This window comes from Buteo buteo, chromosome 11, assembly GCF_964188355.1.
Source record: "Buteo buteo chromosome 11, bButBut1.hap1.1, whole genome shotgun sequence".
NCBI classification, from domain to species: Eukaryota; Metazoa; Chordata; class Aves; order Accipitriformes; family Accipitridae; genus Buteo; species Buteo buteo.
This window is the reverse complement of record NC_134181.1, coordinates 6,587,059-6,601,491: the sequence shown is the minus strand read 5'-3', so window position 1 is coordinate 6,601,491 and position 14,433 is coordinate 6,587,059. Positions and strand designations below refer to the sequence as shown.

The 14,433-nt window shown below is 42.6% G+C and overlaps 1 protein-coding gene across 5 annotated transcripts in view; it reads right to left on the bottom strand.

Annotated features, from left to right (window-relative positions):
- Positions 1-14,433, bottom strand: part of MAF (MAF bZIP transcription factor) — a 194,074-nt gene that overhangs the window by 153,867 nt on the left and 25,774 nt on the right. The window lies entirely within an intron of this gene.

Genomic DNA, 14,433 nt, shown 5'->3' with positions numbered 1-14,433 from the left:
CTAACAAGGAAGAAAGACCTCACAATCAGCCACCACCTCCGAAAAAAAAGAAGTGAGAGCAGCTAAATCACGAAGCAAACTTACAACAGCAGCTTATAAAAATGAGGGAGATGTATCCGCTTTAGAAATGTGAATGAAAGTAAGAGGATTACGGAGTCCTCTTGAGAGGAGACATACTTGGCAGGGCTCACAAGATGGCACAAATAATATCTTCTGTCAAGAACAATACGAAAGCATAACGATGAAAACTTCCAGGAGTCCGTGCTTAAGGAGTCCTTCCCAATTTTGGGGGTCGCTTTTCCCTGAATTCTGCTTGACTCTTGTTTCACCCCAGCTACTCCGCTCACAGCCCCGGCAGCAGTTTTTTCTCCTCTTGCCGTGCAAACCTTTTGAACCCTACTCGTAGGTGCAGGAAGCATCGTTTACACAGTGGGATACATATTGCTTCTGCACACCACTGTGAGCCATTGCAGAAATCTCCACGATGGCCAGCTCGCCAGCCTCTCCTTGGCATAGCCCCTGACTTTCATATATCAAATGAGCAAAAATATTCCAAGCAAAGCAGATCAGAGCGAATCTTGGCTCCTTGTCCTTTAACATACATATTCAATGTGCAGGAAGCTAGGAAGAGCTATTCATGGGGTTGGCTTGTTTTTGTTGGTTTAGGTTTGGGGGGAGGGAAAGCATTTTCAATGCACACTGCATCCTCCACAAATTTTAATAAGTGCTTTAAGCCACAGTGATCCCTTTCCCTTTCCCTTTCCTTTTTTTTTCTTTTTTTTTTTTCTTTTTTTTTTACAGGGTTTAATTTCTGCAAGGACATTTCACTTTAAAAGGAAGAAAGGGCTGCACCATAAGGGCTGTGCAGTGCAAAGCTTTTTCTAGTCATTTCCAACAATATATTTTGGAACTGTTCCCAGTAAACAGGCCAGATTAGCTGCCTTTGGTTCACATTTTACATTGTTCGCGAGATAGGGAAGCTCTGAAAAGCAGACTCTGTCCATACTGTTTCGTTGCAATAAAGCTAATTCTATTCAGTCCTATAGCAGTATGATAGCACTTGTGTAGGATTTCCCTTCGCTTGCATATTTATAGGGTCTTGTAGAGCTCCGCTGTAGCTCAGTGCCAGCATGAAGAAATCAAGCTGTCAGTAGTTTCTATTTTTGTCCCTACCTATAGTTTCAGTAATGACAAGTGAGTGAGGCAACATATGCATTTCCCATCTACAGGAAAAAATTACTGTCTTCCTTCAGTGTCTTACATCTGTGCTACAACCTATTTTCCTAGGGCTTCACATTATGTTAGCTGATAGTTAACATGTATAAGCGTTGGTCAGGTGCAGTTGATTCCAGACACTGCATTAGTTGAACCACAAGAGGAAAAGTTTCAATGATTCAAAATTCCTGGTGCTTGTCCTTTCTGCCCTTAAAAAGAGGGGGGAAAAAAAACTCTTCCTGGGAAATAGCTTCTACTGTATGGCATCCCGGCTCCTATCACGCTTTGATCAGCACACACATTCAAGCAAATGAGGATTCTCCTCCTAAGATTAAGAGAGCTGCTGATTATATTTAATGTCCTCTTCTTGACCCCAGATGGTTAACTCGTTGCTGCAGCTTCTGGGGGAGTTGTTTCAATGGGAGCAGATAATACCAAAGCCGAGCCGTGGTCAGCAACGCAATGCCACGCCGTTTTATCAGAGCAAATGGCAGGGATCTGGGGACCGGGCTCCAATGCTAACAGAGAGACAATGTCTCCCAAAAGCTGCTTAATTATTAAGGCGACGCCTGCATCATTCCCAATCTTCCCTCTTCATCTAGTAAATACTAATTCTGCGTTTACTAATGGGTCAACGACACCGGGGCATGGACACCCCATGAATGCCACTGAATCCGGGCCAAAATTTGGGCAATGCTGCTGGTGAGCCCCAGCAGCTGGAAGAGTGACTCTGAAGGCAGTGCCAGGGACGGCAGGCACCCACCCTCGCTCGCAACTGCTTTGGCTTGACAGCATCAAGGCATTTACAGCCTCTGACATGACTGCATCAGATCTTCAATGACAGCTAATAAAACGGAACTACACCCCACTGCTTTGAAAAGCTGCAACTCAAAACTCCTTCAGAGATTATACTTATTTAAATAAGAGAAAGACACTGGGCTTTAACAAAAGCTCATAAGGAAAATAGCTTGACAAGTTTGATAACAGGGAACACACTCTTTTTCATATTCTTTCCTCTCTTTCCCAGCTCCATCCTCTCCTTGCCTTCCCCACAGCCTAGAAAAGCAGATATTTACCCCTCGCTCGATTCTGCTTAGGCAAGACATAGTGCTTGAAGGGGGATGTGCACACCTCAAAGTTCAACCTTTATCCATGCTGCTCCTCCACCTAAACTGACATTTGTTTGGACCCTGCCGGGGCTCCAATACACCAAAAGGAGCAGGCAGAATTAAGATAGGAGGGGAGGGAGACAGGGGACAAAGCAGGAACTGTTGCACTAGGTTGTAAATAAAAAAGCAGAAAAAATATGTTAAAAAATACAAGGCAACGCTATAAATCCCTCTCTCCTGTGTGAGCAAGCTACTGTGTTACAGAGCTGGAGGGGCTGTGAGACTTCCCGTTACTTTATAGTCCATGACGATCACCCTCTTACAGTGCCACAGTATAACAAGCAAATGTCCCGACTCCCATGAAGCCGCTCATAAAAAGATGCACTACAGACTCTTACACTCCTCACAATAAGAGAAGCAGGAAGAAAGGCTATTTTTTTTCCCCCATAAACTCGTTACTTATTTCGCTAATTATTTTGTTTGAATCGTGTGCTGGGGCAGAGGGTGTTGAAAGATGGGGAGAAGGAGAGGGAGAGGAGGAGGAGGAGGGAGCCTGAAGCCGGGGAGCCTTCCTGCTTGTTAGTACACAGGCAAAATGATATGCACATACACAGCTCCAAAAGCTACCGCGGGGAGGGAAGTAACACAAAGGAGCCATTTATTGCCTGAAAACTGTCTCTGAACAAACCCATTGTGTTAAAGTAATACAAATTCACAACACCTTCCTGCCTTTTTTTCCATCTGGATCTGGGCTAGTTTTGGGGGAAAGGACCCCGCCGCCCGGCACAAGCCCCGTGTCCTCGGACCCCGGCGGAGCCGTGGCTGCTCAGCATCCTTGCAAGGTCCCCTCTTAGGGCCAAATGCCACGCTGATAACACAGAGGTGAGAGAGAGGGAGGGAGAGAGGGAGAGAGAGAATAATTTGGCCAGGAGACTCTTAAAAATCCATCAACTCATTTCTGGCCAGGCTGTGGGTTTATCTAGAAAGGCAATTTAAATCCAAGAACCAGAAGGAGGTATCTTTTGATGTAACATTTTGTTCTTTTTCTGAATACAAAGTTATTCCAGGCAATGCAGTTGGCCTGAAACAGTTATCAGTTGCAAAACCAGGACTGCTCCTATCTCCCCTCCTTGTGCAATGCAAAGAAGATCCTCCCGCTGAGCTCCAAAGTAGGGGAAAAGCTATTAATTAAAAATAATTCTCCACGTTAAGGCTTGCTGCCTAAAGCTCAGTTAATATTAAGGAAATTCCAGCCGTTCACTCCCTGCTGCTGGAGGCTTTTCTTTCTCTATTTTGTTTTGCTAAGCTCTTTGAGAAGAAGGGAATATGGATATCTCCTCGACGTCTCCAGCCCCTTCCCTCTCCTCCCCGAAATCCAGGCCTTGCTCTTCCCCTCTTCGGCGAGGACCCAACCCATCAGACTGGACCACCCCGGCGGGGAGCGCAGGTTTATTCGCCTTCCACCTTCTTCTCGACCCGAGGTGAGGACGGGGGATGTCCCCTGACCTTCGTTCCACCCAAGTGATTAGCGCCAGTCAGAAGAAAGACGTTTTTCTGGCTCACAGCAGGGCTGCCCCCCGTCCCCGCTCCAGCTCCGCGCTCCTGCCGAGCATCACAGCTCCGCTTCTCGAAATACCTGCCCTAAATTTTCCAGCCTCATGCACACCCTCCTCAGCCACGTTCAGGCACTGCCTCTTCCAGAGGAACAGCTCACGTCGTGCAAACCAGTATCTGCTGCTCTGGCTGCTGCCGGAGCCCCACGGACCCTCTGCCCCGAGCCCTGGGACACAGGACCCGGGTGATAACATGCTAATATGGGAAAAGTATTTTTCTGTTCTGCTTATTGATGGCAATGTATTTCATCCCAGTGATGTTAAGCACTGTGGAAAACTTCTAAAAAACACTTAAAAAAAACTTTTACATTTTATCGGGTATTGCCATGCTGTTTGGGAAATGCAGAAAGAGTACAAAAATGGAAACCTCAAGAAAACAAGAAACTAATCAAACTTCAAAAACACTCTTTTCTGTGCTGGGGAAAGGTTGAAATTACATGTTTCACTATGCCTAAATACTAAAGAACTGCAGCAAATAAGCTGATTTCAGCAGTGATGATATTACTGCAAAATCCCTGCCATTACAATATCTCAAAGTATATTTTGCACTCTTATTTTCTTAACAGCTGCACACAGTTAAAAAAATCCACTCCATTTCCATGTTTGTTTCTGAATTCATGCAGCATGCAGGAGTCTTTTAGAGAATGGACCCCCAAAAGCTTGTTTTATCAAATTCTAACTTTTACCATTTCAAACCCCATCATGCTGAAACTTGATGTACAAGCTGTCAGAACAAAAGCCTCATCTCTTCAGTGCACATATTTTAAAGCCATTACTTTCATTTTTCAAACAGCAACAAAAAAACCCCCAGAAATACCTTCAGAATTTTTTATGATCCCCAATTTCTTTTTGAAGTTCCTTAAGCCTCAAAAAGGTTTAGTTAAAACAATGTCTATGTTTTCAGGCAGCAAGTTTTTAGCGCACATTTTAAAGTGTGCTTTTCTAAATGTTCTTTTCTACTGAGATAAAGGTTAGGAGAAGGTAGCGACAAAGACAGTATATGATGGGGAAAAGTATTTCATACACCACTGTGAATTTACATAGAGCTGTAAAATGTGTTATGCCAAAAAGGATTCCACTAGGACAGACAAATAATCTCTTCATTCTTGAGCATTAGTCTTACTAAGATGTGAATTTAGATCCTGATTCATTAAAGTGTTAAGTCCATACTTAGACACATATAGCTGAGTCTTACTGAAATGACAGGGGCTGGAGATCAACTTAAGTTTTTATTTACATGGGGATTTTGGTCCACTAAAGCAGCAGAGCCAGCACTGGAAAGAGCAAATCACCCATCGTATCCATGCTTTCTTTCAAAACCATCACTGCACCACAGTGCTAACACACATCCAGCAAGCACGGATGAACATATTCCCATGGGAATATCTGCAGGACTCCAAGCACTGATTACCTGGAGTTGACTATGAATCTCTATTCACTGATGATGTGGGATTCATACTGAATAGGCACCTCAGAGCTAAGCTAAGAAGGAAAGCGGTGCTTTAAACTATGTCCCAGCCAAAATGTGGCAACTTATTTCTGCTGATTTTCAGCATGGTGATGATGTGGCCCATGATGCTGACCCCTTATGCTACCACTGCCACTGCCCCTTTCGCAGAGAAAACTACTCTCTGCTTTATTACTACTACGTAAATCTGTTATTAATACTGCCTTGATTCATCAATAGCACTTGAATGTATCTTTCAGCCAGTCACGTAAATTGTAGTCTTGATTTTCTAAGTCCTCATCCTTCTTTTAAAACTGACTGTTTACCCAGCCTGAATTCACACACATTCACGTTGAGTGTCTCAGTGAGTAATCCAGGTTGTTTCACGGGCCACGTCGATTCATCAGCAAAATGTTAACGTGAGCTCTTTAGAACCAAAAACCACAGGATGTTTTACTTGAGCTGCACAAGCAACATCTTTCCCAAATTCTGGCTGAAGGATGCAGTGCTCTCTGTGAGCAGAGGAGTAGCTAGTCATGCAGCTTCTTACTCACTTGTCTTTCATGGGAAGCTCATCCCAAATGCCTGCAGGAGAAATTACTGAACACAATACCACTGCCTACCTCACTTTATTTATATTGCAATAAATACAAATCAAACACCAGTTTTGATGTAAAAGCTACCAACTGAGAATTTCACTTCCATGTGAGGTTGCTTGCCATTTCCTACAGTGTTATTAATTTCTAATTTTTCCTCCTGTCTCTGCAATTACTTTTTAAGCTCCTCTATTTCACATCATCAATCCCACTCGTAAGATTGCAAGTCACCTAGATGCCATCTGTTGAAAAACAGAGTGATGGAAAGTCTGAATAATACTCTGAGTCAGGGTTATAGATGCTACATTTTGACATACTCAGAGGCGTAAAACCGGAGGGAACAGATTAATAATTACTTTACCTGAAACTAAATCAGTTGTTCTTTATAGGCCTGACCACAGGCTGAAGCTAGTTCTATAAATACCTTGGTTTAGTCTGGACTAATTCAAACAAACTAGGTATGCAAATATTCAACACTCCAACGGCAAGATGCTTTCTCTGATAGTTCTTGCTTTAGCATGTCAATCTGAAACCTTGATTGCTTTTCTCACACTTCTTTGGATGAAAGGATATAAACAGCTATGAAAACCAGTTCTTTAATATGCTACTCTTCAATTCAATTCAAACATACACTTATTGCAAAAAGAACAACATGAACTGAGAAAAAAAAAATCAGAATGGAGAGCACCATAATGTAATAGCAAATGCAAAGCAATTTTCGTTCCTGGATCCTGGAGGATGCACGTACAGAGCAATTTTTCTACTAAACAGCAAAAAAGGGATGAGGGGGAGGAGCACATATTTCCAGTAGAAGTTGGGGACAGCTTACGAAGGACTGCTTTTTAACTTAAATATTACATTTTTGCAAGCTTTTTAAAACCACTGCTAATAATTTATTCTTGGTGTGAATGAGAGTGTATACATATTATTGTAGAGGACAAAAAAGTCCTAAATCTTACTGGCTTGGATTCTTTGACCTCAACAAGTTTAGTCTGAAAACGTTTGTTACATGATGAAAAGCTTTGTGAGAATGCTAATAACATTCTTAAAGGGTTAATGATGCCTAACTGATTGGCACTAAAAACTAGATTTCATTTGGTATAGTGACAGAGAAACTCTGCCACCAGGAGTATACGTTCATGCCCACATTATTATAGGACAATTTAGGTCATCTTATTTTAAATTTCATGGCTCTGTAACATAGATGTAAATCAAAGTCAGTGAGGCAAATGATGATTTTTCCATAGTGAGATTTTTATAGTCTTGATCTTGAAAATATGCTTTGGGCCCAAGCTGCCTATCAAAATCCTTTGAATTAGCCAAAGGAGTTTGTGTTGCTGCTGGTGTACAATTCGAATCAGAAAACAAAAGCAGAAAGCTTTCAGAACAAGGCATATCTCATCATTTTTAAAATCTGGGCTATATTAAAAATTACCATTTTTAAAAGAGCTGGAATCATGAGCTGTTCAGGTTGAAATGGAGAGATTTCAAACTGAAATCCTAGGTACACCTAGGAGACTTCAGCAAATACTCTATGCTGTTAGTGTGGCTCAAAACACTGCAGAGACACGTGTTTACTTTGTGTACATATATACAGGCACATGTGTGTACACCTGCAGACATAATTTGTTATTTAAGGATTTCAAGTATTTAACTGCATGACTGTAGCATGAAGATTCAGTCACATACAAGCAATTCCTTACTTTAATGAACACACCGTGCATTTGACATACTGGTTGTTTGCTTTTTTAGACCTGATTTATCCATCACTTCTCTTTCCAGATTTGATTTATTGGTCAATTCCTTTTCAAGATTTGATGTATTGGTCATTTTCTTTTCAAAATTTGATGAAAGCACATTGCATAAGTCCTTTCAGATCGGTTTCTAAATACTACACATATATCTGGTATGTATGCTTATAATCTTAATTCCCAAACTTTCTTGATTAATAATTCATCTCTTCCTATCTTGGGCTAGTCTTTGTTATACATGAGCATAACCTGAATTAGATGAAACAAGCAATTACAGTGGACATAAAATACAATAAGTGTAGCTTTACAATAAATTGCTCTCTATGAAGCTTTAAAGAGAGTCTGGAGATTTAATAAAAAGCATTAACACAAAATAGGTAAAATTTGCGTTCTAGCTTCAACATTTTTATGCTCTAGAATTACATGCTGCAAAAGCAAACAGAAGGGAATTCATGTTGTGCAGCTGCGATTGCCCTGGGGATACCACAGAGGGAATCTCAACGTAAGGTAGAGAACTTTGCTTGCCAGGATGAAAGGCACCGGGGCGAATCTTTGAGGAAACAAGGCAGGCACAGAGTCCCGGGAAGGGTTCTCTGGTCCCTGCTCTAAGCCAGACCAAGGTGCAAGATCATCCTTTGAACGGGACGAGAACCTGACAGAGTTACAGACTCCACGGTGAAAGCAATGAAAGGAGGGAGGCGAGCCTTGACTTACTGGCCAAGCTCCAGCAGAGGTAATTAAATCCTCTCTAGCTAAATTCTCTCTGCACCCTCAACAAGATACAGGTTTGTTATCTACTTCCTAATCTGCCCCAAACTGCGGGCAGTGTTGTTTTATACAGCCAGACAGCTGCTTGGTTCCACTGGTGCGTGAAAAGAGCTGTATCCATCCATCTCTTATCTGCCTCGCAGGGGTGTTTTGAGGGCTAATTAATAAATATTTGGAAAGATGAAAGGCACCCAGGAAGTGCAAGGCATTATTATTTCACACTCACCTCTGAGCAGATCTCTAGATAAACCGTATGACCTGGGAATTCAAAGTTACATGAATGTATTTCAGCATTAGCTCCCGGAATGGTTCACCAAAGAGAAAGGTCCCATCCTGTCCAAGGCTGAGCACCTCCCAGGAGGAGCTGAGCACCAAAACTCCCACTGAACCCAAGAGAAATCGAGAGTGCTTCTCATGCAGCAGGAGATGCTCAGCTACTCACAAAACAAGGTTGCCTTTGAGGAAAATTCATTTGTGCTTTAACACACCTCTTCTATGGTTTTGGCGACAGCTCAGGACAACCACCATCGCAGTCAAAAGAAGGTTTTCCACTGGGTTTAGTGAGAGTTTGATTTGATCCTGAAAGGAGGAACAGAAAGAGCAGCGTGCAGTTGGCAGCGGCTGGCTCTGGGGTCTTTACACAGTTTCCCTCTTCCCACACAACTAGCCCTTAAAGTAAGGAGTGTGCAGAGATATAGAGGAATATGACATAGAGATGCCAGGGTCAGGGACGAAGATGTATGTCCCTACCTCTGGCCCTGCAAAATTAATAAAACAGTAATAATAAAAATGGCAATAAAGAGTACAAAACTGGCAGCTGTTGCTACAACACTTGCTGTTAATCAAACGCCAGCAGAGATGCTCTGATAAGGCCACGGGGACCACGAGGACAGAGTTATTGCCAAGGCCCAGAGATGTCTGCTCAGTTGGGAGGAAGACCTCAGTGCTTCTGACTGTACAATTTCGGGAGACCTCCTTCCTGACGAGAAACCTCTCAGAGGCCATTTCACAGCAGGAATGATCAGGGCTCCTGGCCTCAGGCGGAAGACAGAGCTCTCCATTAAGGTCAATCTGTGCTGCACTTGGCATTTCATCTCTATTTATCGTCAATACAATGAAGGAAGTTGGCCCTGGACGGCTTCATCCCCTTGGTTTCTACCTGGTACCTAAAACCCACCATGATACTTAAAAAAGAAAATAAAGGCTTTCAATTTTAAACAAGCTTCCTTAAAAAGATCTGGCCTCAGTGCTGCCAGGGGCCCAGTGCAAGAAGCTGCCAGGATGTCCCCGCAGTGGTTCACGACCCTTCCCACGGTGGGCTCCTTCACTGCCCTGACTGCAGGTCGCTGCCCAGGAAGCACTTTTCCTACAGAGACGTTTCTGCGCATTGCCTTTGCATATATGTCTCCCAGATATCACGGGCCCGAGCATGATGACAGTTGCAAGGAAAGGATCCATCCAAAGCCCACTGAAACTATGGAAAAGAGGGATTTGGGAGGAACCCCTACATCCAAATACTATCACCTCTTTTCTGCACGACAGCTCATGAGCAACGCACCCCACAAAGCTGCATCTTGGCTGGTTGACTCATCTGCCTCTTCCATTGACTGAGTGCAGCACCACTTTATGTGGACAAGAAGAAAGCAGAGAAAGCTGTTTAAAATTATACCTTCTCATATTCCGTTATTAAGCTGCAAATAGGCAGCAATTACAAAAAAAAAAATCTTGGGATGGACTAAATGCTACTATTTCTTTCATCATCCAAAATCTCATAGGATTTTTGGTTTTGGTTTTTTTTAAATATGGTGATACGATTACAACATTACTCATCCTTCGGACAAAATAGAGATTTCAGAATTGCTCCATGAATTTATGTACTTCTGTATATTAAAATCTAGTGTAGCATCACAGAAGCATGCAAAGAATTTCTCCATCCTTTTCTAGAAGAACTAGCAAGGAAGTTGCCTGCTCCCCACAGCCAGGTACCTTGAATTTGGTAAGACCTAATTACTCGTTTCCCATAAAGTAAAGCAGCCCATTTCCTGGCCCCATGAAGATCTGAGTGAGGGCAAACCACTCCCACTAAAGGTCTTGAACCTGAGGACTCAGAAGAAGACACCATAAGATAAAAGGCATACCTACACCCCAGAAGATGGGGTCCATAACCATAAGTGCGAGAGCAGGCAGATTTCAAAGGGTGGGAGAGGTTGAGCAGCAAAGACCTCTGGACTTTCACTGACCTTTTTTAATATCTCTAAAATGATCTGAGCTCTCTAATTTTCGTGTGCATCCAGTAATGACTTCCTGTCTTCCTCAACCACTCCAAAAGTCAATGCTACGCTGTCCAAGACAAACTGCCCTCTTAAAAGAAATTAGGAAAAGACTTCTGCCCCAAGTGAATAATATCCAGCCCCCTCTTACTTTCCCAGCAGAGCTTTCCCCTCTCTTTTCCACTATGCCAGCATTTCCCAGTTTCCCACGCAGCGCAAATCCACATGCGAATACTTCACACAGCAGGGAGCCAATTCTCACACCGCGACACGCCAAACCCTCCAGAACACTTAAAACAAACATGTTGCAGTTTGCATCCTGCACTTGTTGAAATGTAAAATGGGTCTAATACCTTGGGTTTTATCTGCTGGCTTCTCTCTGAGACAACGTTTCAAGACAAACAGGTTGAGCGTGGGTAAAACGTGGAAGTGGTTTCAATGAGGTTTTATACAACCTAGTTCCCACCACGGCTCGGAGAGCATCCGAGTAGCCTCTGCTTCAGAAGTGTTTGCTGGTGGTGTGAGTGGCTCGGACAAAAGACGGGGATCTCGTTTGCGCTGACTGGGCTTCCAAGAAGTGGTTTACCACTTACACTACTCTGCAACAGCTTACACTGCTTCCAGCAATGAAATACAGCATCAGAGCCATCGACTGTCACTGCACCCATGTCAATGGAGCTCTGAACGTCCTGCCACAGGAAACTACACAATTACGCTTTCCAAAAATGGATAGGGCTTACACTGTTAATTGGAAGAAAAAAAAAAAAATATCAAAAAACCCAAAACAAAACACACACCCCCACCACCAAAAAAAACCCAAAAACAAAACAAAACCAAAAGAACACCAAGAGTACAGCTATTGGCTCTCACTCTGTTCACCTATTGCTGTACAAAGGGCATTTACATCTAGAGGAAAATAAGGAACAGATGTCGGGTGATTGAAAAACTTGAGCCTTCCATTGTTTTATTGACTTGTCACCACAGAGAAATTTGCTTTAATTTACTTTAAAAGTAAATGACTTGATCTTCATAAAACTGGTGGCAAGTCACAGTTCTTAATGAGGATGTTAAACAAGGATTCTGTTTAACAACCAGAGGCACAAATTCCAAATGCAATGCCTATTTGAACAGACACATCTATCTTCTCTTTTGAAACATGCTGGTTTATTTTCAAGATGTTCAACATACCCAGGGAAAAAAAGAAGCCTTTGAGCCCTTGAAAGCCAGTGCAAAAGCTTTAGGGTTTTTTTTCCCCTTCATGATACTTGATTGTACCAGATTGTATCAAGTAACTTCCTTTTTTTTTAAAAAAAAAAAAAAAAGAAGTAATTCATATCTAAAGAGAGACCTTTTGAACCCTACTGGCTTCAAGATAGTCTACAATGTAACTTGAGGAAAAGTGAAAGAAAAAAAAATAAAATCCAGGGACTTAAAATCAGGCAAAGACACTCAACTTTCTGAAAATAAGCTACCAACTACTGCCAGTCCTGGCTGCAAGCCTTGATGTTTTTGAGAGGCTGAATTCAATTCCCCAGACCCAAACTCCAGTATTGCCAGTCCAAATCAAGCAATACTTTGATGACTGCGAATGGACATGGTGTCACCTGGGTACTGGAAAGTGAAAAGTCTTCCAACCACCTCACAACCATCATGGGGGATCACTTCCCACCATGGCCATCAAGAATACGCCCATGGAAACAAGAAGTCTGTGAGGCAGGAGGTCTTCAGAGATGGGAAATTAAGAAATCTCCTTCACAAAGAGATAATACAGAGTTTTCAGAACCTAGAGAAGAGACTGTCACCTTTATCACCTTCACATGTCCTCACTACAAAAGGAAAAAATTCTCTGGAGCTCCTAACCCAAATGTGTTGTTCCCAGTGTTTGACTGCAACAGGCTTTAGCCGAAGTCTGGAGTGACTCATGATCTGTTTCCAGTCTTTCTTTACTCTACAAAATTCATATGACTATGCAAGAAATTTCACCTGCACCTTTTTGAAAGCAATTTGCAGCTTACAACTTCGAGCTGTTACTCAGCTTGGGAGTCAGGCGAGCTTTCTACCAACTAAAGTGGCCACGCTCTCTGTCTCGGTCCCAAATTTTGTGCAGAAGACCCCAAGGAAGACAAAGCAACGATGGACCACGAAGTAAAGATGCCTGAGTGCTCTCTGCTGCTGCCAAAGCAGCTGGTGCTGCTCTGAAGAAGCCGCTGAGAGTCACAGTGGTGGGCAGGAGCCTTGGGAAAGGGAAAGAGTTAAGCACAGCCGGGAGGAGAAAACCCAGGACATGGGAGCTCCCCTGGCACCAACACACCCTGCTACTGCCCTGCACTGGTACCTTCTTGCTGATGGGAGAAGCATGGCCCAAACGGACATCCGTGTGCTTGGGTACAAGATCTCTTTTCACATCACACCCTCCAAAGGTTGGGTGTTTTCACAAGAGTAACCCTTGGCACAGCATTCAGGCAGAACATACCTGAACTACTTCAGCACAGAGGTGCGATGCTCTTCCATGCATGTTCCCAGAGAGAGAGAAGGAAAAAGAAAGAAACAACTCGGATTCTGGTTCGGCACAGCAACAGCACTAACGCTGGAGTACCAATTTCCCTGTGATTCAGAGAAAATGGCTCTAATTAGTCACAAGCACTTCTTCCTGCAGCTCCCTGGAAGTCTCTCATCCAGGCATAGACAAGCCCTCAGCAGACTCTGGTAGCCTGAGAAAAGCTGAGCCCGAGGTGTTAACGGCTGTGAACATAATGCAGTTAATTTAATTGGGTTGTCCATCCTTGATATTCGAAAAGTCCCTTTTAAATGTTACAACTTTTTTTAAACAACTGAGTTATTATTTTCTCCTGAACTTAATTTCCATTTTAATGCTGATGTTCAGTTTCTTTTGCAGATTGAGTGAAGGTAAAACTCTCCCAGTAATATACCATCCTTTTGAACAACTTATTTCCTTTTGGTGCAGTTTCAAACAGATAGAGCTGTAATGGCCAAAATAAATTTTATCCCAGAAATGCAGAAAGCTAAAAGTTAAGCTTAACTTATAAACCTTTTTTAAGAGAGACAAAATCATGCCAGCCTTATCACCGTGACAGTCACAGTTGTTTAGATTTATTATGCAATGGTAATCAGGCTATACAATAAATTCGTTATAGTAATACATTAATCACTTTGCAAAGAAAAATGAACTACCGAAAGGAAGACAATACATTTTCCTCTCTCTTCTTCCCCGTGGTAAGAACTGGTCCCTAACTCCATTCTTTAGAGAAGGAAGCATATATTTTCACTTCTGCTGCTATATCTCTGATTTGAGCCAATGGCTCAGCAAGGTCACTCTCATCTTCCTATATAATGGAGCTCCACAAATATTTCTCAATGAGATCTTCCTTCAGAGCTAGAAAATACTTGGGCTAAAATGTCTACTTGACTTGTTAGCTGCTTTTCCTGATTCTGCATACTCTTTCATTGTGTACAGAAAGTTTATGCTTTTGGATGAGACAACTGTTTGAGTTGATTGAGATGACCACTGAGGGGATATAGATGTCCAAAAAGGTTTTATAAGAAAGGGGATGCTATACAATGCAAAGCAGAGGTGGAACCTCAGATGAAGCAAGAGAGATGGAATCACGGACATTTGTATCACAAAGGGACATTTTTATCTTCC